This window comes from Panthera leo, chromosome C1 (assembly GCF_018350215.1).
Source record: "Panthera leo isolate Ple1 chromosome C1, P.leo_Ple1_pat1.1, whole genome shotgun sequence".
Classification (NCBI taxonomy): domain Eukaryota; kingdom Metazoa; phylum Chordata; class Mammalia; order Carnivora; family Felidae; genus Panthera; species Panthera leo.
This window is the reverse complement of record NC_056686.1, coordinates 62,722,202-62,746,117: the sequence shown is the minus strand read 5'-3', so window position 1 is coordinate 62,746,117 and position 23,916 is coordinate 62,722,202. Positions and strand designations below refer to the sequence as shown.

The following is a 23,916-nucleotide window of genomic DNA, read 5'->3' as shown; positions in this document are numbered from 1 at the left end:
CTTCAGGGTCTGTCCTGTCTGAGTTTTAAACGGGCAAAATTGAATAACATCATTTGTTTTTAAAAACTTTCATTGCCTTAGGATATTTCTAACTTTTTGACACATACTTACAGCTAGGCATCATGGGTAGTACGTATCTGAGAAAAAGTTTTTTTCTGCCCATAGGCACTAATCCTATCTTTAAAGTTTTAATTAAAAAAATTATTCTCTAAAATATTCTGAGTTACTGATCCTAATGCATATTCTCTGTAGGTCCTACAAATCCTTTAGTAGAACTAACTCTGAGATGTCACGTTCCTTTCTGCTAATAAGCCTGGTTATCTAATGCTTACTCTATTTCTTCTCCATGAACAGAGGACTATGGGCTATATGGATGGGACAACATAAGAACTCTTAAGTACTTTGTATATGACTCTCAAGTTGCAAATTTTAGAGCTAATCATATGATAAGCTCACCCTTTCTGTTTTAGGGGATGGTAATTTATTGTTCAGGATGCTGCAAATTTTGCTTCTTATTTATTGCCTAGGCAATAAGTTGCCTACAACTGTCAATAAATATTCTTTAAAGCTTAACTTCAGATTTTGTTTTATTTTTTGATTCTTATAGTAAAAGTAGTATATCTGGGACTTAGATTTGCATCTTTTGTCCCTAGAAATATAATCTTTTTACTCTCTGTTGTAGGTAGTTGGTTGTTTGTTTCGTTATGTTATCTTTTGTTTTGGGAAATGCCTGGATAACACTCTCTGCTTTTAATGTTTTATAAATATATGCTTATCTAATGTTAGTACAATCATAGAGACATGCTTATCAGATTGTTTCCAATTTTCAGACAGTAAAAATACATATGCAAAATGCTATACTAACTCTTTAAAAGCTGGATTATTAACATACAAAAGCTTGACTTGAGATTTTAAGAGTTAATCTTTTGTATTACCTCCCTGAATTCCTCACCACCACCACTCCCCCCACCCCCCTGCCTTTTTTTTTCCCCTCCTGGTTGGCAGATTGAGATAGATTGACTACTTTTTTTAGTGTAGATAATTGAATTTTGGCTGCTCAAAATTTTTTCTTTGTTAAAGCGAAGTCTGGAGTCATTTTAGATTTGTTCTCATGTATTCTGGCTTCTCCAACCCCTATCTATTGAGAAAACTATTTTCATCTTCTGTCATTTCAAAAACATTTCAAGGTCTTAACCTACTATATATGACTCTTGACAAGAGGTGTAATTAGTAGGAAAGTCATTTCTTAAATGGATTGGGTCCATGAAAAAAATGGCATCCATTTAGAATTCATGATGAATAGGAATATATTAGTATTGGGAAGGGAGTAAAGGAGATCTTTTTAAAATATTTTCCCTGGGGCTTAGAATTTATTCTTATTCTACGGTTTTTGACTTAAATTTATATATTTAGGCCAAATGTAGCTGATCCATTAAGGCATTTCCCTTCATTTTGAATTTCAGTAGGTTTCCAAGTTGTGACACTTTTCTGATTACAACCAACTCTTTCCTGGTAAATTAATGGTCATAATTCAGAGACCATTTCATTTCCTGACTAAGCCCCCTATCTTTAGGAATTTAAACTGTGGATTTAAATTATTTGGTTTAAAAAAATTAATAAATTCTTCGGTTTAAAATGAACACTTAAAGCCCAAATACCCAGTTTTTAATCAAGAATACTGTAATTGATTAGAATTTTTATGATAACATGTACCATTTTAGCTCACATGGTAGATTTTGCTAATGTTTTTATATTCCAAATGCTGAAATTTGGCTACATAGATTTTTTTTTGAAACTTAAAGTGCTGTGTAAAAATGTATGTGGTACAATATACCTATATTATTGGTTGGGAGGAGAATGAGGTATTTGATAAGTAAAATTTTGGGTTAATTAAAGATTATTATATATATATTAGAAATTCATACCTGTAGATAGAATTACACAGATGTAATTCATTACATCATAAATTCATTCATATACTTGGCAAAAATTATAATACAATAAAATGCTTATACCACCAAAGCTATGCAAAATAATCAAGGCTTTCTAATAGAATAAATATGAGAACATTTGCTATCATTGTGCTACTGACATGGAGAAGCACTAATTAAGAGAGCTCTAGTTGTGTTGGATTACAGCTACCTAAGTACTGTTCATATTTTTGACTTATGATCCTATTTTGTATGGAATTTAAACAGAAGAAAAGAGAATGATAGAGGAAGAAAATATACATGAGAAACAAAGGCAAAAGAAAAAAAATTAAATTTCCTTACAACTTAAAGCCCATTGACAAGTCCTTGAGACAGGCAGAGAGAACTTCCTCTAGGAGTTAAGCTGCTCATGGGTCCTGTCCACATGCTTTAATAAAACCACCTTTTTGCTCAGAAGGTAGCTCAAGAATTCTTTCTTGGCCATCTGCTCCAAACCCTAACATTTCCACATCAATAATCGTGCACCAGATTGATTTCTTTGCTCCTTTTGTAATTTATTTCAGAGCTTGAATAAAATTCTTTTAATTGTTTACACTCAGTTAGCTCATAGCCTTTAAGAAATCATAGAAAATGAATAGAGAAATGTATACAAATTATATATCACTAGGAAGTTTTGTAATTATCCTTACTTAAAATGTACTTAGGGAAAATGTATTTAGAACTGTGTAAAGGGCATAAAATATCTGTTTAAAGGCAATTAAAAACTAGTTTTTAACTGATCATCTTTGTAGGGAATGTCTTTGGACCTTTATGATCATGAGTTTAGTGTTAGATTAATTGCATATTGAAGACATAAAAAACAAAACATTAAGAAAGAGTAAACTGCTTTGAAGCTAAAATAATCTATGATCAAAGTATATATTGAGGAGACTTAAAAAAACTAGACGTGATTACATGAGAAAATGCACTGATAAACAACACGTAATACTGTACACTTAGTATGTGTCAGATACATTTTAAAATATTTTGTACTTAATAAGTTCAATTACTTAATAACTTAATAAATAGTTATTGTGAAACATCTCTGTGATGGGTATTAGTTTAGGCTCTGGAAGATGTGTACTGGAAAATAAACAGAGAAAAACCTCTGCTCTCTGGGAATCTATATTCCAGTGGGAGAAGACACACAATAATTAGAATTAATAAGTAAAATACAGTGTATTATATGGTGATAAGTTTTGTGGTAAAATAAAGGCGTAAAGGAAGAAAGAGCGTATAAGTGAACGTAGGGGTTCTTTAACTGTAAAAAAATTAGTCAAGGAAGCTGTCATTAAGACCATGACATTTGAGCAAAGACCTGAAATAGGTGCTGAAGACATCCAGATAGCTAGAAGAAGAAAGACCCAGAAAGGGGGAACAAGTGCAAAGGTCCTGAGATGAGAGTAGTTTTGCACATTCATTGCAGGTATAGCAGAGAAGTCCATGGAGGCAGGAATGGAGCAAATGAAGAGAGTAATAGGAGATGAAGTTAAGGAGACAATGAGGGACCTAATCATGTAGACTTGGGCTTTTATTTGGGGAGAGATGCAAAGCCAATGAAGGGTTTGCTCAGAGAAGTGACACAACCTGACTTACATTCTAACAGGATTCCTCTAACTGTTGCATTGAGAATAGACTGTGGGGAACAAACATAGGAAGAGGAGATCAATCAGGAAGCTGTTGGAGTAGTCTAAGCAGAGATTATGGTTCCTGGAACAGAGTTGCATAGTGGTGGAGGGTAGTGGGAAGTGGTTGGATTCTGGATCTATTTGGAAGTTGGAGCTAATAAGATATTGGTATCTGAGAAGAAATGAAGAATCAATTATGACCAAGGCTTTTGCCCTGAACAGTGAAAAACAAAAATTACAGTGGAGACACAAAGACCATGGAAAGAGCAGGTTTGGAAGGGGAAGATCAGGAATTCATTTTGGACATATTGAATTTGAGATGCTTGTTAGACATCCAAGTAGAGATAAATCCTCACTACTACAATACTATGAGGTAGTTAGTATTATTGTCCCATTTCTGTAAAGTTATCAGTATAGAAAGGTTAATTTCTCTTTATTCACTCAGGAAGTAAGAGGGCCAGGATTAAGACCCACACAGTCTGATACCACAGCTCTTGATTTTAAACACTGAGGTGTCTACATCTAAGGAATTTAGAAATGAGTATCATCATATTGAGTCATATAAAATAATAACATGGAAAAGTCCTACCACCCATGAGATCTAGGACATCTGGCAGTATAGATGGTTCTTTTTCATTATTTTTATTTGCTTTTGAGAGAGAGAGAGCGCACACACATGAGCTGGGAAAGGGTGGGTGGGGGGAGAGGGGGAGAGAGGGAGAGAGGGAGAGAGGGAGGGAGGGAGAGAGGGAGGGAGGGAGGGAGAGAGGGAGAGAGGGAGAGAGAGAGAGAGAGAGAGAGAGAGAAAGGAGAGAGACAATGTTAAGTAGGCTCCACACCCAATTAGATCTCTTAATTGTGAGGTCAAGACCTGAGCTGAAATCAAGAGTCAGAAGCTTAACTGACTGATGCCCCTAGATGGCTCTTTTTAAAGGACCTTTTTAGAAAAAAATTTATTTACTTGCTTTGAGGGAGAGAGATGTACGTGCACATGCACGCATATGAGCAGGGGAAGGACAGAGAGAGAGAGGAGAAAATCCCAAGCGGGCTCTGCACTGCTGGACTCAATCTCATGAACCCTGAGATTATGACTTGAGCCAAAATCAAGAGTCACTTAACCAACTGAGCCTTAAAGGACCAAACTTAAGTGGTTTGCACTATCTGTGTCTGTGGCTATCTCTAGCTCTATTTCTCTCTCTTCACCTTTATCCTAGACAGCTACTTCTCTATATTTGTTTAGCTGGAGAGGGAAATGTGGTGCCTAAATGGGGTGTCTCTTGGATTGGACAGGGCCCCCAAATGTGGGGCGGTGATTGGGTGGAAGCCTGTGGCATGAGAGGTGAAATAATTCACCTGAGGCAGAACAAAGGTGATAGAAGTTTACTGAATACACAGCAAGGAAGCGTAGGGCAGGACAGCAGAGGAGAGGCTATCTGCAATGAAGCAGTGCGAGGGGGCTACTTTTAAGGAGTGAAGGTGAGGAGATATGGCTACATATGGAATTTTCCCTTTCTTGGTAACTGTGCCTAATTTTAAGTAGCCCATTGGTCAGTTAGGGCCTATGGGTATTTTGAGGAGGGTCACCTGATGGGCTTGTCTGTATTCAGCCAGGTGGTCACCTCGACCCTTTCTGCATTCCATTGCTCAAGGCTGTTTGCCTAAGTTTGGCCTCCACAGGAAAGACTTTTCCGTATTACATAGCTCTAAATAACTGTGGTAACAGTTCCTATTTTGATCACTGTATTTCTGGCACTGTTTGTATCATGCGTCTTAATCTCAAGCTTTCTAGTATCTTAGCTTCAGAGAAACTCCTGATACTTCTTAAATGTTTGTTGACCCAATGTTCTGATCTCTTAGGAGTCCATAGCTAATGGCATTGTTCAGGGTTAGTATATCCTTACAGTTCCATTTGCCCCAGTGTGCTCATAATTGTTCAACTTACCACATGGCAGCTATTTAGGTATCCTCTTGTCAGTTAATTTCTCCATATAAGCCCAGCCCAGATAACTTGTGTTACATTTTGCCAAATATAATTCAGCAAAACAAATTATTGCAATTTAAATACATACCCTCTGGGGCACGTGGGTGGCTCAGTCGGTTAAGCGTCCAGCTTCGGCTCAGGTCATGATGTCGCAGTCCGTGAGTTTGAGCCCTGCGTCAGGCTCTGTGCTGACAGCTCAGAGCCTGGAGCCTGTTTCGGATTCTGTGTCTCCTCTGACCCTCCCCTGTTCCTCCTCTCTCTGACCCTCCCCTGTTCATGCTCTGTCTCTCTCTGTCTCAAAAATAAATAAATAAAAAAAAAGTTAAATACATACCCTCTGTATTAAGTAGGATAGCGTTAGTATGGACTATATATAATTTGTATAAACAGTCGTGGAATTTCAGGTTTTAAAGAATTACTTATGATCTAGGCTAAGATTCCTACTAGCTCATGGGAAATGTTTTATATCTTGGCATGATATCCCTGGAAATATGTATTTGTAAATGAATGGCTGACATACCATTAACTACTCAGCAATACATTCACCAAATCAATATAAATGTAGTGCATAGTCAATAATATGAATCATTTGTCACTTGGTGGTTGGTCCCATCAGAATAAGTACAATATTGTAAAAAGCTATTTTTTTTTCTTACATTGTATGCTGTGTTACTGCATGATTAAACCAAAGCATTAAAGTCTGAACCCATTATATTTCATATGTGCAAATAAAAATACATGTGGCTGGAAGCATTTAGTGAAACAATATAATTTATTGAGGGAATTTAATCTTATGCTGCATTGAAGCAGTGTATGACTTGGAGTTAAGCTTGATTATATATTAAAAATGTGTAGGGTGTAGAAATTAAGTAGCTTTAAGAAAAGAATATGATTTTTGAATTTTGTATAAACTTTTATAAGCATCTTACTGTGTCATAAATTTTCTCTAGAAAATGGGAGTGATAGCACCCCTCTTCCCTGGACTGTGCTTTCCAGAGTCCCCTTCCCTAAGACTTCCTTCAATTCTTCATTGTCCTTGTTCATTACCCCAAAGGCATGAATAGTTCTGCCTTTTATGTTGACTCCTGTTAGTTCTTAGGCATATTGTATACAAATATTCATAAATGCATAATCAATCTTTCTCCTTCTGTATCTTTCATCGTTTAAATAATTTTCTTGTATTATTTAAATTTTTTTAACATTTATTTTATTGACTTTTGAGAGCCAGAGACAGAGTGCGAACAGGGGAGGGGCAGACATAGAGAGAGGGAGACATCGAATCAGAAGGAGGCTCCAGGCTCTGAGCTGTCCAGCATAGAGCCCGATGTGAGGCTTGAACACACTAACCCTGGGATGGTGACCTGAGCCAAAGTCAGGCACTTAACCTACTGAGCCATCCAGGTGCCCCTGCTTGTATTATTCAGATTCCCACAATATGGGCATAATACTTCTGCTTAATGAACTGGGTCCAGAAGAGGACAGAGCCACATCTAGGAGAGATGTGTTTTATAATGTAGAAAAAGCATTTGGCTAATTTTGAAAGGTGCAGGTGTCAGATTATGGGGTGTTTGTAGGAGCGAGGCTCCAGTAGAGATGGGTCACTGAAGTTTACTTACTGCACAGCTTTGCCTAAAAGCCAGATCTGTTTCTGCTCGTAAGTTATTAAGCAGTTTGCTTTATCAGCCCTGCTGGGTTATAGTTTAGTGTCAGGAATATTTATTATTTTTAATATTTCATCAAGATTTACCTGTTTATCTGTTATTTAAAACTGCATAAATTTCAGGTTGTACAGAATTTACTCTTAGGATATTCTTGCTTAAGTCAGGTATGTTAAAGCCAAGTGGCACTGTTAGGATCACTCACCAAACAATATCAGTGTATATTTTCTGTCCAGGTTTCCTTGAGATTTGTTTGCTGCAATGCAGTCTACCTGGAACAGCTTTAGAAAATGCAACTCAGGAAATGAGTGAGGCTTGATTTCTTTCTTTTTCTTTTTCTTTGAAGTTTATTTATTTTGAGTGTGCAAGGGCGGGGAGGGGCAGAGAGAGAGAGGGAATCCCAAGCAGGCTCCCCACTCCTAGCTCAGAGCCCATCAGCTCAGAGCCAGGTACAGGGAGCATGTCATCATGGAGCCTGATGCAGGGCTTGAACCCACAAACTGCGAGCCCATGACCTGAGTAGTCTAAGACACTTAACCAACTGAGCCACCCAGGTGCCCCAAGGCCTGATTTCTTAATAGGATAAGCCACAGGGAGAACATTGTTCTCGTCTTCTAGTTCCACAGTTTACTCCTAGGTGCAATTCAGGGTGCTAGTTTTATGTATTCTGCTTTCTTTGCTTGTTAGCTTTTTCCAAATGCTGCCTCATGAAGCTTATTCAGCTGAGACTGAAATGAGTTGAGACTTTTGCTGACAGTCTCTAGATTTGCCATGTTTGCTGATGCATTGGGTACACCAGTGCATGGGGTGCACAATTATCTTTACCATAAATATTGGACCCAGGTAGAAGATGCAAGCACTATATTCGAACCTCAGTTTGGTGAAAACATGGACCTATTTCTCAAAGCAGCAAACATTCTCATAGGAAGAGGAATGAAACTTTTTTCCTGGCTTCATTGCTTGAATTACACTCCATTTTGTTTTATTTTGTGCTAATTTACATGATATTTATTAGAGCAGCCTCTGTTTTATAAAATGAACCTGCATCATTTGTAGCAGTAGGGCTCATTTGGGGTGGGGTCACTCATCTTATGTCACCATTAGTAGTCAGGATGAGATTCTGTAACATTTAAGGACATTTATTTTACATTACCTGTGAAGGGGACACTCTGAGGAATATTTTCATTTATCCATACATTGACAAACATGGGATTTGATTGAAATAATAAATTCATGTGGTTAAAAAGGTCCAACAATACAGAAGAATTTATAAAAAACTACTCTATCTCAGAGATACAGTGGTAACTACTGGAAGAATCAAAATAGAAACTGTTAAGAGCTGGTCACCTCTGGGGGTAGGGAAGGGTGTGGGTGGATATTGTGGCTTTATATAAATATATATAAAGAAATGTGTTTTGTAAGGTAGATACACCAATATTTATTGATTTATTTAATTTTTACAAATTTTGTTTCCTTCTTGATATGCTAGATTAGGACTGAACTCTTCTTCACCTCCTCATTGTCCTTTATCTACATTGAATAATCGATAATCTGTTTCCATACAGATTACCTTTGGCACTTGAACAACATAATTAAATCTTCACTTCCTATTCCATTAGCTGTGGACAGTACTCTTCACTACCCACTTTATAAGATAAACTATAATTTAATTCTCCCATTTTTTCCCTCCTTCTACTTCCCAATCTTCTAAGTCAATAAACAACATTTTCATTAATATGACCAGATAATTATTATTTACTGCAGAGTGTTGATATTACATTTCCTTCCCTATGGGTCTAATGTTGAGTCTTCTCTGCCACTCAGTGGAGAATGTTCTTAATTTCAAATCCTAGTGAATTAACTATTTAAACTTTCCACCTATAGACTTGATCACATCTTTATCTTTTTCAGTTCCCCTTTCCTCCCTCTTGGGACACAATATCCCTTAGGTATAGCCTCTCTAGGGCCTTTTCAAAGCAGTGGTCCTGAGACTTACTTTGTCCCTCCCCTGAATAGCATTCTTTGTTTCTTGGATAGTATATTTTCTTTCTGGCTTACATCCTCAAGTTAATTTTTTAAGGAAGGGCACACAGGAGGTAAAATGGTCAGAAAAGATAGCTCAGACTTTTTGTGCATGGTTAAGTGTTTGACTTCAGGTAGTCTTACTTCCTGGGATGGGGGAGGGGCTTGTATGTCAGTTGAGTGTTCTATAAACTGGGGCTCAGTAAATGTTTTCTGTAAAGATCTGATGGTACGGGCATCTGTGTGGCTTAGTCGGTTAAGTGTCTGACTTTGGCTTAGGTCATGATCTCATGGTTTGTGAGTTTGAGCCCCATATCAGTCTCTCTGCTGTCAGCACAGAGCTTGCTTTGGATCCTCTGTCCCCACCCACCACTGCCCTGAGCACTTTCTCTCTCTCTCTCTCTCTCTCTCTCTCTCTCTCAAATAAATAAACATTAAAAAAAAAAAAGAGCTAATGGTAATATTTAGACTTTGTGGACTACATACAGCTTCTGTCACATAGTATTCCTTTTTTTTAAAATTTTTTAATGTTTTTATTTAGTTTTGAGACAGAGAGAGACAGAGCATGAGCAGGGGAGAGGCAGAGAGAGAGGGAGGCACAGAATCTGAAGCAGGCTCCAGGCTCTGAGATGTCAGCACAGAGCCCAACACGGGGCTCGAACCCACAAACTGTGAGATCATGACCTGAGCCGAAGTCAGATGCTCAATTGACAGAGCCACCAGGCGCCCCAGTATTTCTTTTTTTTAAACAACACTTTAAAAATGTAAAATCTATTGGGGCACCTGGGTGGCTTGGTCAGTCGGGAATTTGACTTTGGCTCAGGTCATGATCTCACTGTTTATGGGTTTGAGCCCTGCATCAGGCTCTGTGCTGACAGCTTGGAGCCTGGAGCCTGCTTCAGATTCTGTGTCTCCCCTCTCTTTCTGCCCCTCCATGCTTGTGCTCTGTTTCTGTCTCTCTCTCAAAAATAAATAAACATGAATAAAATGTAAAAACTATCTTAGCTCACTAACTATGCAAAAACAGATGGTAGGCTATATTTTGCCACTTCCTGCAAAACAGGCTTGCAGTTAACTCCTGTTTTCAGCCCGGTATTTCACTGTCAACTTCTGAGTCTCATTCCTGACATTGCGATTCCATAAAATAGATTGAGCCACCATCCTAGCCTCCCTGACCCCCACTGCCACTTTCCCTGAGCTTTAGCCTTTCTCCCTGTGTACTCTGGGCTGTCTCTTTCTTAGTCACTAGCCTTACATCTGCTTTCTGTCTTCCGAGAATCTGTTGAAAATTCATGCCCACTTATGGTTCTCTCCCCATTCTTCTTGTTGTGTGCAGTAGATGCTGTTGGTATCTATCCTGTCTTCACTTCCAATTTCCCAGCACCTATCCTATTTTTCACCTGCCAGCACCTTCAACTCTTAGAAAGTTCTGTCCAGCTGTAGGAGTTTGCTCTGCCTGCCCATGGGGGCAGAGACAGTGTGTCTCCTCCCACCAGCCCTTAACTGATGTCTAACAAGAATTGATGAGTAAATATCACAGCTCCCTTACACTACTGTTGGGATAACTCTCAGGTGCATGTTCTATACTAGCTCCAGAGTTGCCTAGCGGGAGTGAGACACAGGTGCTAAGGTCTTGTTTGATAATGAAGCCTTTATTGGCTCTCCTCTGTTCCAGGACTCTCTTTCCCTCTTCCTAAATTTCCTAAGATTACTTCTCTCATAAATTGCTTGTATCCAAATCCTTATCTAGAGTCTGCTTATGAGGAGTCCAGATGGAGATATCATGGGTTAGTTTTTTAAATGATTATTATAACTTTAATGAAATCTCAGAAGAGCAGGTAACTTTGAGTACTTATTTTATTATACTGAATCTGAATCCAGCTAACCAATATTATACTGAGCATTTACTATGGATCAGGCATTATTTATGGTGGGTAAAATAACATATTAGACATGAATTCTACCTACAAAGAACTTGTGTTCTACCAAGTAGATAATCCACACAGAATGCTTTAAGTGTTGTGAAGAGAGGTTAACGTGTATGTGTCATGGACTTAGCAGGCATGAGGTTATTTGCAGATGTGTGATCAGAGATGACTTTAAGGGGAGGTGATATTTGAATTCAGTGAAGAAGAAACTAATTTGAAAACAGAATGATGGGGGGGTGCCTGGATGGCTCAGTTGGGAGATCATGCAACTCTTGATCTCAGGGTCATGAGGGTGAACCCCATATTGGGTGTAGAGGTTACTTTAAAAGGAAATTGAACATTAGAGTTTCTATTTAAACTTATTTACTGCTGTAGTGACAACAGTTATTTTGCTGACTTCCATGAGAAGCCTTCCTTGTATAGAGAAAAAATACAAAACAGTATCTACTGCTTTCCCACAATGTCCATTTCTTCGGCATCAATCCATAAATTAGTGTTATTAGTAGGGAAGGATGCTCTGTGTCGAGGTACATGTATTTAATTATATGCTGAAAATATGTGCTCATTATTGCAGCTATAGGGTAGCTATAGCTACACATTAATAAGTTATGAGCTTCTATTTCGGAGAAATTGCTCTACCAATAATAAGTAGCCTATATTCTATTTTTCTTTTCCCTTGAATATCTGTATGGAATAAAATTAATTCAGAAAATAATCTCAGAGAAATGGGAAAGCTTAAATCATCCCCAAACTGGCCTTTGCTTCCTTTCCTCAACCTTATTAAGCTGCATTTGGAATTATTCTAGTCTATTAGTTGCTCTTTCAGACCTTAAACCTTAGGCATTTGTTTTAGTTCACATGTCCCTTCAAAGTTATCTGCAGCTACCTTTTCTGTTAGCAACTGGTAGAAGTGTTATCACACTCTGCTAGTTTTCTTTTTTACCTATTAGTAATTCACTCTGAAGATTCTTTTCCTTTCTGCTTACATCCAACCATATGGAAGCAGACTACCCTATAGGAATTCTGCTCTTTTCTTAGGATTTTGGAATGAGCAATTCCTCAAAAGCCTCTGGGTACCCTATGAACATTCTTTTTCTGATTTCACCTATTCTTTTAGCAAATATTGCTTATAATCTGTAAAAGAATATTGCTGCTTGGCTGCTATCAGATATTTCTGCTTCCAAATTATGAGAAAGGTTCTAATGCTACAGCAGGAGGTACATTTTCTGGGAAACTTCTAAGGTTGTCATATATGTGGTATTGAGCTGTGCTTAAGAAGGTAGCATCTTTTCTGTTCCACATTTAGCTTTGGAATAAAGTTCAACAGCCTAAAGAAACCAGGGATACTGAGTACTTGAAGAAGTATGACTCTTTCTGAACTTACCCACTTCCAAGATCATATAATTATTAGGCTAAGGAAACTAAAAGAGGCCATGTAGATTGAGTACCCACCTTTGCTTCCACTCAACATTCTTATGCAGCACTTGGCCAGTGAAAACATGAGGTAGCGATGGAACGACATAACATAATAGCTAAAGTGTAGTCTCTAGAGTCAGACATTGAAATCCAGATCTTCCACTTACAATTATATGATTTCTGGACAGATTCACTAACCTCTTTTGCCTTTATCCTCTCAACAGTAAACTAGGGATATTAATAATACCCACACCATAGAATTGTTAAGAACTTTATAAATAGTAAAGTAGCATTTGAGACACAGATTTTGGAAATTTTGGTTATTCATTTTTTTTAAATATTAAATAAGTATTAGCTGTTGTTATTTGTTACTTTCAGAACATATAAGAGCCATTTCTTTAAGTTTGTGCTAAAATCTTTTATGGCTCTTGTTAAAGAAATACATTGTCAGTCCAAACTTTTTAAAATTTATTTTATTATTATTTTTTATTTGAGAGAGAGAGAGAGAAAGAGAATGTGTGTGTGTGTGTGTGTGTGTGTGTGTGTGTGCGCGCGCTAGCAGGGGAGAGGGGCAGAAGGAGAGAGAGAATCTTAAGCAGGCTCCATGCTCAGCGTGGAGGCCAATACAGGGCTTGATCCTGCAACCCTGGGATCATGACTTGAGCCAAAATCAAGAGTTAGTTGCTCATTGGACTGAACCAGGCTCCCCTGTCAATCCAACTTTTTGAAGGAAATCTTTTCTGCTGTGTTCTGTATTGTATCAAAATAACGTAATAATATAATTTACACATCATTCACATGTAAATACATCTTTGAGTTATTTTTAAAAATGTAACTATATTTTGACAAAGGTTTTGATAAAAAAGGTTGTTAAAGATGATAAAAATATTTACCTTTTGGCAGCATGATTTATTTTCACACTGGTAATAGGGCTTTGTACCATTGCTATTTTGTATGACTGCTTAAAATTACAATGAGAAAAACCGCTTTAAGTATACTTGGCATTGACCTTTTTTCTATAGACTCAACCTTAGACCTTTGAAAAATAAAGGCATTTTTATTGATAATTTGATTCTATCTAATGATTTCTGAATTTCGTAGAAGAACTTTAGTTGTTCCAAGTAGACTCAAGATGACTATTACACGTATTTTTATCCTGATATAACTAGTACTGGAATAACTCCTGCCCTTTTTAATTTTGTATGAGTTGATGCTCTAATCATGAGGCACTGGGTCTCAATAACTTCTGGTGGTGTTTTATTTCTCCCGGTTCTCACAGGCCCCAAAAACTGATTTCAGAAGTGCCTCATTATAGCAATAATGTTCCTGGATCATTGTCATGAACAGATAGCCTGAAGTGGAATGCATGCTATTTAAAAATAATGATGTTTTTCTTTTCCTTTTCCTTTTTCTTTTTTACATTTGAATAGTGCATCAGCGTGAAAAATAGCACCTTCAATATTAAGTTTTGGAAGAAAAATTGAATAGCACAAAATTTCAAAAGTTTGTGTCTCAAATGATACTTTACTACTTATAAAGCTCTATCCATACCAGGTTGGGAAAGCCTCTCATATTTATTTAGTAGCTTTCCAATGCCAGGCACTTTGGATAAATTATATTATTTAATTCTCATACTAGCTCCTAGAGGTAGGAATCATTACCCTCATTTTATGAAAGAGGAAACTGAGAGTCAAAGAGGTAAAATGATTTGCAAAAGTAGTAAGTGCAAAGCTAGGACTTGAACCTGGATCTGACACCTTTCCACTCTACTGCCTTGAGTGAAGGAGAAAGAAATGTGTGTAGTAAAAATGGAAATGACTATGACCATCTGGAAGGATAGTTCTGCCAAGTTCTAATATGAAAAGTGCTGGACCTCGTTATGGCAAACATTAACATAAAGCTGCACCATTTACAGAATGATCCCATTTCTATAAAGCACTCGTATAAATTTTAGTTCTGAGTTTTGTTCCTGTACATGAAGGTATGGCATTGGCCATAGTTATCGCTCTTGTAACTTTGTGCATTAATGACAATTTTGTAAGACTAGGTGAATTTTCCTGTTTAGCATGAGCTTGATTGTTCTCTTTAGACTTCCCTTAATCTCCTGCTGAGATCTTGTTAAACATTTTGAGGATGAACTAATCAGTGTTTTGCATCATTTCAATAATGTGAATGCTTGTTGTTTAGCATAATTTAATGTGAGACTTTCAGATGGAAATAGATGGAAAGATTCCCTTACTAGTTATGGTCTAGGAAAATGGTCTGGCTTAGCGATGCTGATGGATAGGTGACCTCATTAAGATTTAACCTGGGGTAGAGATTTCAGGTAAATATTTGTAATGGGCAACAATTTATAAATAATTTTTAATTATTTGTTCTCTCATTCTCAAAATTAATGGTTCTGGGTCAGTTTCAGATACTGATATTCCATCTGGGGTTATTGTGAGAGGAAGGTGATCCATTCATAAAATCCTCATAGCCAAACTGATAAGTTTTTGCAAATGCCCATTGATGCTTGAAAATCAAATTTCCTCTTCCCCAACCTGAGTGGATCACTTCAGCATAAAATCAAAGAGAAAAAACCAGATTAGGCAGAAAATGGTGATATAATTTTTGGATTTATTTTTATGTTTAAGAATTGAAAACATTTTCTGTAGAGGGATGACAATAGGAGTAGGGCAAAGAAGGAAGAAAAGATGGATAATAAAAATCGGAAATACTGGAGTCTAATATGACTACCTGTAAGGATGATATTAATCAAAATTTTACTTAAAAATCCTAAAATTATATTTGTTATCGTGAAAAATCTTACATTAATGTGGTTTTTGATAAGAAATAACCTGTATGTGAATCAGATCATAGGCATTGCTTCATGGTAAATTACAACAATAATAAGCAATAAATTTAAAATAACCATAGTATGACAGTAAACGATAATCCCAAACATTTGTGTTCATTGTGTGGAAAATGCCAAATCTTGTTCTGCACATAGTAAAGTTGGGGTCCTCAGGAAATTGGAGGGATTGTATGATATAAAATAGTAAAAATTTAAAAGCATTTGATGTTCTGTTTTTAATTTTATTTAGCCAAGGATCATAGGACTCTTCAATGCTTTCTAAGTGATAAATTAATTAAATATTTATTGATCACCTACAATATGGGAATATTGAGCCCTAAAGTGTTGTATGTTATAGGTGCTGAAGATATGGTAGTAAAAAAAACAATCAGTGTTCTTGTACTATTTACAACTATTCCTGGGAGAAGAAAGACAATAAAATAAAATGACAAATGCATGTAAAGTATGCCAATTTGCATTAAGTACTATTGAGGAAAAAAATTAAGCAGGGTAAAGTAATTTCTTTTAAGATAAGAGTAATTTGAATAAATTACCCTACCATAGCTTCATTGTAATATTTCTATTCTTGCCTTTTCTATTGTCAAGAAATTTACTAATAATAAACTCTAATAGTATACTGTGAGACTCCATGTCTAATTACACATAATTGATTTCTCCACTTTTTCACATGTTACAAAGAACACATTATGATAGGAAATTTCGATCATGCAGAGAAAAGATTTCAGTGAAAAGTGATCCATGAAAATATAGACTGACGTCTTGCTTGCTGCCAGAAGCCACGATCAAATAGCTAGCAGAGTGTCGAATTAGCCCATGGACAGGTGTATAGGAGTCTTCAAGTAGTTTTAGTCAGAGCTGATTTTTTTTTAACGTTTATTTTTGAGAAAGAGAGAGAGAGAGAGAGAGAGAGAGAGAGAGCCAGCGACCAAGCGGGGGTAGGGGCAGAGAGAGAAGGAGACACAGAAACTGAAGCAGGCTCTAGGTTCCAAGCTGTCAGAGCAGAGCCCAATGCGGGGCTCTAACCCACAACCTGTGAAATCATGACCTAAGCCGAAATTGGATGCTTAACTGACTGAGCCCCCCAGGCGCCCCAATCAGAGGTGATTTCTAACCCTATTAGAATTGTTTCATTAGGTGTAGCTAAATAGAATTGAGTATATAACTAATTATCAACCTGGTTTAGGTTTTGGTCACTGAAAGTATACATCTTAGATGTAACTAAGTTAGCAATATAAATAGGAGGTAGGCCCATTTGTTAATATAGTAAGTGATTCATAGCAGGTGATAAAAAGATTTTGAGGGACTAGTCTGTTTAAGTGAGCAGAAATTGGGATTACTTCCATCCCTGGAGGCATTTGCTCAGTCTTGGGCCATAGGAAGGTAGAGGACAAAATCCATCATAGATAAAACTTTGTTGAGACAAATAGAAACCAGCCAAAAATTTTAAAACTTTATTTTCATAAAACCTCTTTTTCAAGATTTAATTCATATACCACACCATAACCCATTTTAGTGTCCAGTTTTGTTTTTATTTATTATTTTATTTATTTATTTATTTATTTATTTATTTAGTTATTTATTTATTTATTTATATTTTATCTATTTTTGAAAGAGAGAGAGTAGGGGAGGGGCAGTGAGAGAGGCAGACAGAAAATCTGAAGTCGTCACTGTGTTAACAACAGTGAGCCTAACTCGGGGCTTGAATTTATAAATTGTGAGGTCATGACCTGAGTTGAAGTTGGTCTCTCAACTGACTGAGCCACCCAGGTGCCCCCAATTTTGTTTTTAGTGTATTCATAGGATTGTGCAGCCATCATCACAATCTTTTCTTTTCTTTTCCTTTCTTTTCTTTTCTTTTCTTTTCTTTTCTTTTCTTTTCTTTTCTTTTCTTTAAATGTTTATTTATTTATTTTGAGATATATAGTGAGTGGTGGGGGGATGTCCAGAGAGAGAGACAGAGACAGAGACAGAGACAAAGACAGAGAATCCCAAGCAGGCTCTGCACTGCCAGCATAGAGCCTGATGTGGGGCTTGAACCCATGAACTGTGAGATCGTGACCTGAGCACAATCAAGAGTCTGATGCTTAAATGACTGAGCCATCCAGGCATCCCATCACAATCTAATCTTAGAACATTTTGTCCCCTCTCAAAGAAACCTCAATCCCATTAATAGTCACTCCCCTTTCCCTCAAATACCCCAATCCTACCACTTATTTACTATTTCTATGGATTTGCATGTTCTGGACATTTCAGAATTTTTGTGGCCAAATAATATTACATTGCATGGGAATATGCCACATTTTGTTTATCCATTCATCAATTGATGGACATTTGGGTGTTTCTACTTTTGGGCTATTATGAATAATCCTTCTATAAGCACATGTGTAAAAGTTTTTCTCTGGATATATATTTTCATTTTTCTTGGGTACATACCTAGGAATAGAATTGCTGGGTCACATGGTAACTCTATATTTATCTGTTTGAGGACTTTCAAAATGTTTTCCAAAATGGCTGCACCATTTTATAATTTTTTTTTTAAGTAAGCTCCATGTCCAGTTGGGGCTTGAGCTCACGATCCTGAGATCAAGAGTCCCACGCTCTCCTGAGTGAGCCAGACAGGTGCCCCTCATTTTACATTCTTATCAGCAATGTCTAAGGGTTCCAATTTCTCCATATCCTCACTAGCTCTTTGTTACTGTCTTTTTTATTATAGCCACCGAAGATGTAGTTTTTTTTTTTTTTTAAAGTTTATTTATTTTAAGAGAGATAGAGAGTGAGGACAGAGAGAGAAGGAGAGAGAGAATCCCAAGCAGTCTCTGCACTGGCAGTGCCCAGCCCAACGTGGGGCATGCATTCAGGAGCCATGAGATCATGACCTGAGCTGAAACTAAGAGTTGGACGCTTAACCAACTGAGGCACCCAGGCACCCCTCATTGTATTTTTGATTTACATTTCTGTAATGATTAATGATGTTAAATATCTTTTCATGTGCTTACTGGCCATATGCATATCTTCTTGGATAAATATCTATTCAAGTCATTGTCCATTTTTTAATTGGACTGTCTTTTTATTATTGAGTTGTAAAGTTCTTTATATATCCTGGATACAAGTCCTTTATCAGATATATAATTTGCAAATATTTTCTCCCATTCTGTGAGTTGTCTTTTCACATTCTTCTTTAAAAATTGAGTGTAGCTGACATACAATGTCTTTTCACTTTCTTGATTGTATCATTTGCAGCACAAAAAAGTAAATTTAGATGACATCCAATGTATCTAGCTTTTCTTTTTTCACTTGTGCTTTTGATTTCATGTAATAAACATTTGAATGTGTAGTCACTAAGCACCTACTTTATGCTAGGCACTATACAAAGTACTCAGCATGGATGAATTCAGGGATTGGCAACTTTTCTGAAGTTATATCATAAATAATCATGAATAATTTTGTTATATTTGAAAGGATGTTTTGGGATAAGGGGTTAAATGTCTATGAAAGTACTTTGATTTGAAGTGGCCTGATCAAGCAAGCCACTCAGTAGAAGTATGGATGGTAATGCAATGAGGTAGTAGTTTTAAGAGTAATAAGATTCCCTTCCCTGTAAGATTGTGGGGGTGAGGTTTAACACTGGCCCTGAATGTGCCATTAAATCATTTATGTGTTATGCACTTTATCTAAATTACTCATTTAATTTTCATTAGATCCCATGACCAACTTCTCCAACTCCTCAGTCCATAGAATGTTTCCTCTATTATTTCCTTGCTGTTTCAGAAACCTGATTGTTCCACAAGGACAGTTTTCCATGGGGCTTCCTAGAGTGGGTGTTATTCATTCTCTCCTGCTCCCTGTATCACAGATCCTCAGAATCTCATTTGAATTGCATGCTATCTGGAAATCACTCCCTATCTCTTCTGTTTGCTATAAGTTACTGATATATTGGTTCCTCTCTCACATCCATCAAAGCTTTAGCATTTTCCTCACAGGTTTCCCCTCAAACTTGAGACTTACTATGATTCTTGTAGGTGTCTTCATCTGTATATTGACCATTTATTTCTCCTTTATTACATCCAGTCACTCCCTACTGCTCACTAGATCAGATTCAGACTTCTCCATATAATACTCAGTGCCCCTAACTTAACTGTCCAACATTATCATACCCAGTGCTTGGTGCTAACTGACCATGAAAGTCAGTGCTATCTTTTTTGTGACCCAGCCAACTCCCACGACCTGTATGTGTTTCCAGCTTATGCTTTGGCTTATGTAGTTCCTAGCACTTAAATGGTTCTGTTCTTTTCTAATTCAAATTTTGTCCATCATTTAAAAACCCTGTTCCAGTTCTGCTTTCTTTTCCTTGACTACTCATTACTATTTTGTATTACTCTTGTCTGAGTCAGACAATTAATACTTGTCAGGAACTATTTATTTATTGCTAGTTTCTAAGACTCTGTACAGTTCATTTAACACTTTAAGAATAATACAGTCTTATTTCCCTATGGTGTTGTGTTTGTAAGACTTCTTTTCAGTAGATAGCTGCTCTTGTGAGCAAGTCAGTGTCTGCACATCTATCTGTGGTGGGTACTGTTGTCTGAACTGGCAGATTGTTGGTAAACACTTAATGTTTATATAGTGAGTTCCTGATCCTTTCAGTAATCTTGAATCTCTGTCAGTGAGTTTATGAATTTTATTTAATAATAATAGTTACAATGAATAATAGTAATAATAAGAATAATAGAAGAAGAAGAAGAAGAAGAAGAAGAAGAAGAAGAAGAAGAAGAAGAAGAAGAAGGAGGAGGAGGAGGAGGAGGAGGAGGAGGAGGAGGAGGAGGAGGAGGAGGAGGAGGAGGAGGAGAAATAAAGGGGAGAGGGAGGAGGAGGAGGGGGAGTTATTTTATATTTTGTTGATTTTTTTGGGGGGCGGGGGAATGTGTGACCAAGATCAGTCTGCACTTTCCTTCCCTTTGGATGAGTTTGATTCCACATGAATATTTTTCTCAGATTAGACAGTGTTGGTTTTATGATACTGACTCAATATTGAGGTCTCAGGACCTCCATCAAAATATCACAAAATTGTTGATCATAACAAGAAAAATTATATGTAGCTCACGTCCTGTAATTCTATATGAAAGTTTGGGGATTTTCTGAATATGATCTTTAATTCTTTTCTTTTTAAAAAGTAGCTAACCAGTAGTATTAAGGCAGGATTTATATATGAACGTTTCCTTTTCTCTGAGTGGAATAGCAACTCAACAATGTGCAAGTGCCATGCTCATAGATGACAAAGGGTAGTAAACTGTGCCCATTTTGAATACCCACTTCTGTTGGTTTTAGTTCAATGTGCTAGTTTCTTGGCAGCAGTCTGAAATCTCCCAACGGAAAATAACTGATATGTCTCCGTAACCAACATGCTTGATCTTTGGCAAAGTGATTTGAAGATTTGTGTTACATTTTATCAAGTACTAAAAATTTTAGATAGCACGTTTTTATAGTTCAGGAGTAAATTTGACAGCGCTCTTACTATTACTTGAGGTTCTTGTACAATTGTCTTGCTGTTGTTACTTCTAAAGAAATATTGTATACATATATACATTATATATACATACATATACATATATATACATATACATATATAAATATACATACATTACATACATACATATATATATTGTTCTTTCTGTTTGAAATACCTACCCCCTTTTGCCATTTGAAGAACTTTTCTGAGGAATTGTTTGTGAAACTTTTCCTGGCCCTTCTCCTTCCAGCAGAATTAATTATTCTCTACTCTGCTCTACTTCTGTTTATATACTTGTTCAGATGCTTCTTGTGCCCCATTCAAATTCTCTTGGCCTTCTTACTCCAACCCATGACTGCTGTGACAATATCTGTGAAAATGCTGTCCATCTTCATGCAGGTACGGCCTGACAGTACCTTGCCTCAGGCCTGTGCACTTTTACCTCTCACTGTTTCCCGCCCCACATCCCCATGGCTTCTTTACTGGATAGCGAAGTAGCAGGGGACACCTCTGGGATTTTGCCGTGTCTCATGCATGTGCAACCCAGGAGTGATGGGGCATAATGCCCTGAGGGAACACTCTTGATTAGTGAGGAGCAGAGTAATGGACAGACGATTTCAGCTTTTTTCCCCCAGGAGGTGTTCTTTAAGGATGAGTATCCAGCCATCTATACAGCTAGTCAACTCAATAATGAATCTTTTTTTGACTCCTTCTTTTTCTGCTTTGTTCCCTCTTTCTTAACTCTTATCCTCTGAATCATACTCCTTTGTCTTAGGTCCTGTATTCTGGGGAACCCAGGCTGAGAAAACACTGTTGTTACTTGTAGAACACTGCATTATATTTATTTAAATATCTGTTGCTGCCTCTAGATCAGTGACTTTTTAAATGTCTCAAAACAGTAATATCTTAAGTCAACCTCCAAAACATACAACTGGTAAAAGCAGAGCAATTCTGGTTGAAATTGGAATGGAACAGAGGCTTTGAAAAACAAACAAAAAATAACGTACTAATTAAGCTATGAACTTCATGAGTTAGAAAATATGTCCTATTAATCTTTGACTCCTAATAACCTGGCATAGTGGCTGGCCCCAGCAGGGAGTCTATAATGTTTGTTAAATTGAACTAAATTGAACTGAGGGGAACTGAAGTCTAGAAAATATAATTTCATTTAGGCTACAGTGATTATGGATAAAAGAAAAAACAAAACAGAAATATAGTTCTAATACTTTTTCTGGAAACATGTGGGTTTTATTAGAAAAGACAATGAAACTTCTGTAAGATTGTTTTCTCATTCTTGAACTGATTTGTTAATTTTCAAACTGTTGTCCTGTTTTTTTTTTTTTGTTATATACCAGCAGTAATAGATTTAAATTGAATTTCTAAAAATCCCCCAAATTCTTAAAAAAATTTTTTTAACGTTTATTTATTTTTGAGAGACAGAGAGAGATAGAGCATGAGCGGGGGAGGGGCAGAGATAGAGGGAAACAAAGAATCTGAAACAGGCTCCAGGCTCTAAGCTGTCAGCCCGATGCAGGGTTCGAACTCACAGACTGAACCACAAGATCATGACCTGAGCCAAAGTCAGCCGCTTAACCGACTGAGCCAACCAGGGGCCCCGATCCCCCATATTCTTTAAATTGTTTGTTAACAAAGGCAAAAGAGGTGGGAATGTTATCATTTATAATTATTTCACAGTCACAAATATGGAACAGGTGAGATAGAGAGCTAAAGATCATTTCTGGAAAGTAAATATGCCACTACAAAATCAAAGAGCCATAAACGGAAGCTCCACTTACATCCTGTTATTATAATCAGTATTGAATGGTGTCATCATTTCTTAAACGTGACAGAAACTCCAGAGGGATAGTTATTGCGAGCAAGGCTTTCTGGTATTCTGACATGGGGAAAAAAGCCCCAATGAAAAAATTGCTGGCTGGGAAATTCATGCTTTAAAAAAAAGTATATTTTTAAAGTATATTTTTTGTATAAAGGATTTTGTTTATTGATCCATCAATCCACCCACTTGTTCACTCACCCATCATAATGGCGTTGAGATTGGCATATTGAAAACCTACATGAGAGTTTGTTCTTTACCATCAGTCAATGGGCTTTTTGTCAATCATTTTTCTTTATACAAGAACTTTAAACTTTTATGGATAACTAGTGACTGGTTTCCATCTACTTTATTGTAAAAAATGGGCTTATTTATCAGATTTTTGAACAAAATATAGCCCTAACATCTATCCATACAATCATCAACATAAATGTCAATAACACCTACTTTGTGCTTAAGTGCTAAGGATTCAGTAGTGAATATAGTTTATGAATATTAGACATGGAAAGAACACTAAGAGACTTTATAGGATGGGCTGATGAGACACAGTTACTGACTGATGAGACACAGTCACGTATTTAGGCTTAGTGACTTGCCCAAGATAACAGAGCTTGTGAGTAAATTATTCCTCAGAATATATAAGGTTATTTTCAGATACCACTTTTATTGGCATTAATCCTCCAAGCATTGCTGAGTGATAAACTATGAAGACAGCCAACTGCAAAAGTAGTTACAGAAATGAGAAAACACTAAAAAGGAAACTAGAAAAGGGAGGGTTAAGGATAGATTGGGATGAAGTAGGGAAAAAAAATCGGTTTCATTTCAGTTCATCTGTAAATTTTTCAAACTTGGATTTTTCTTCCTACTGGATTGCATATGGTTTGCATATAAAAATATATGTAATATATTGCATTTAAAATTAAAAACATAAACTAATGTTTATTGAGAGCCTAACGTGCCAGGGCACTTTAATATATATATTAACTCATTTAATGCTTACCACTACTCTGTGAAATATTGTATTTTTATATCTGGATGACTATTTCAGCCTAGTGTTACAGTATGTGTGTCATAGTGACTATCATCACCTAGATTCTGACACAGCTTTCAGGTTAA

General features: G+C 36.7%; 1 protein-coding gene across 9 annotated transcripts in view; it reads left to right on the top strand.

The window, feature by feature from the left end:
• Positions 1 to 23,916, top strand: part of SLC44A5 (solute carrier family 44 member 5) — a 371,332-nt gene that overhangs the window by 20,737 nt on the left and 326,679 nt on the right. The window contains exon 1 of one of the 9 annotated variants that reach the window (XM_042952511.1): positions 7,531 to 7,545. The exons of the other annotated variants lie outside the window; for them this stretch is intronic. The gene's annotated coding sequence lies outside the window, so the exon portion shown is untranslated. Of the gene's footprint in view, positions 1 to 7,530; positions 7,546 to 23,916 lie in introns of those variants that run through there. 9 annotated transcript variants of the gene reach the window in all.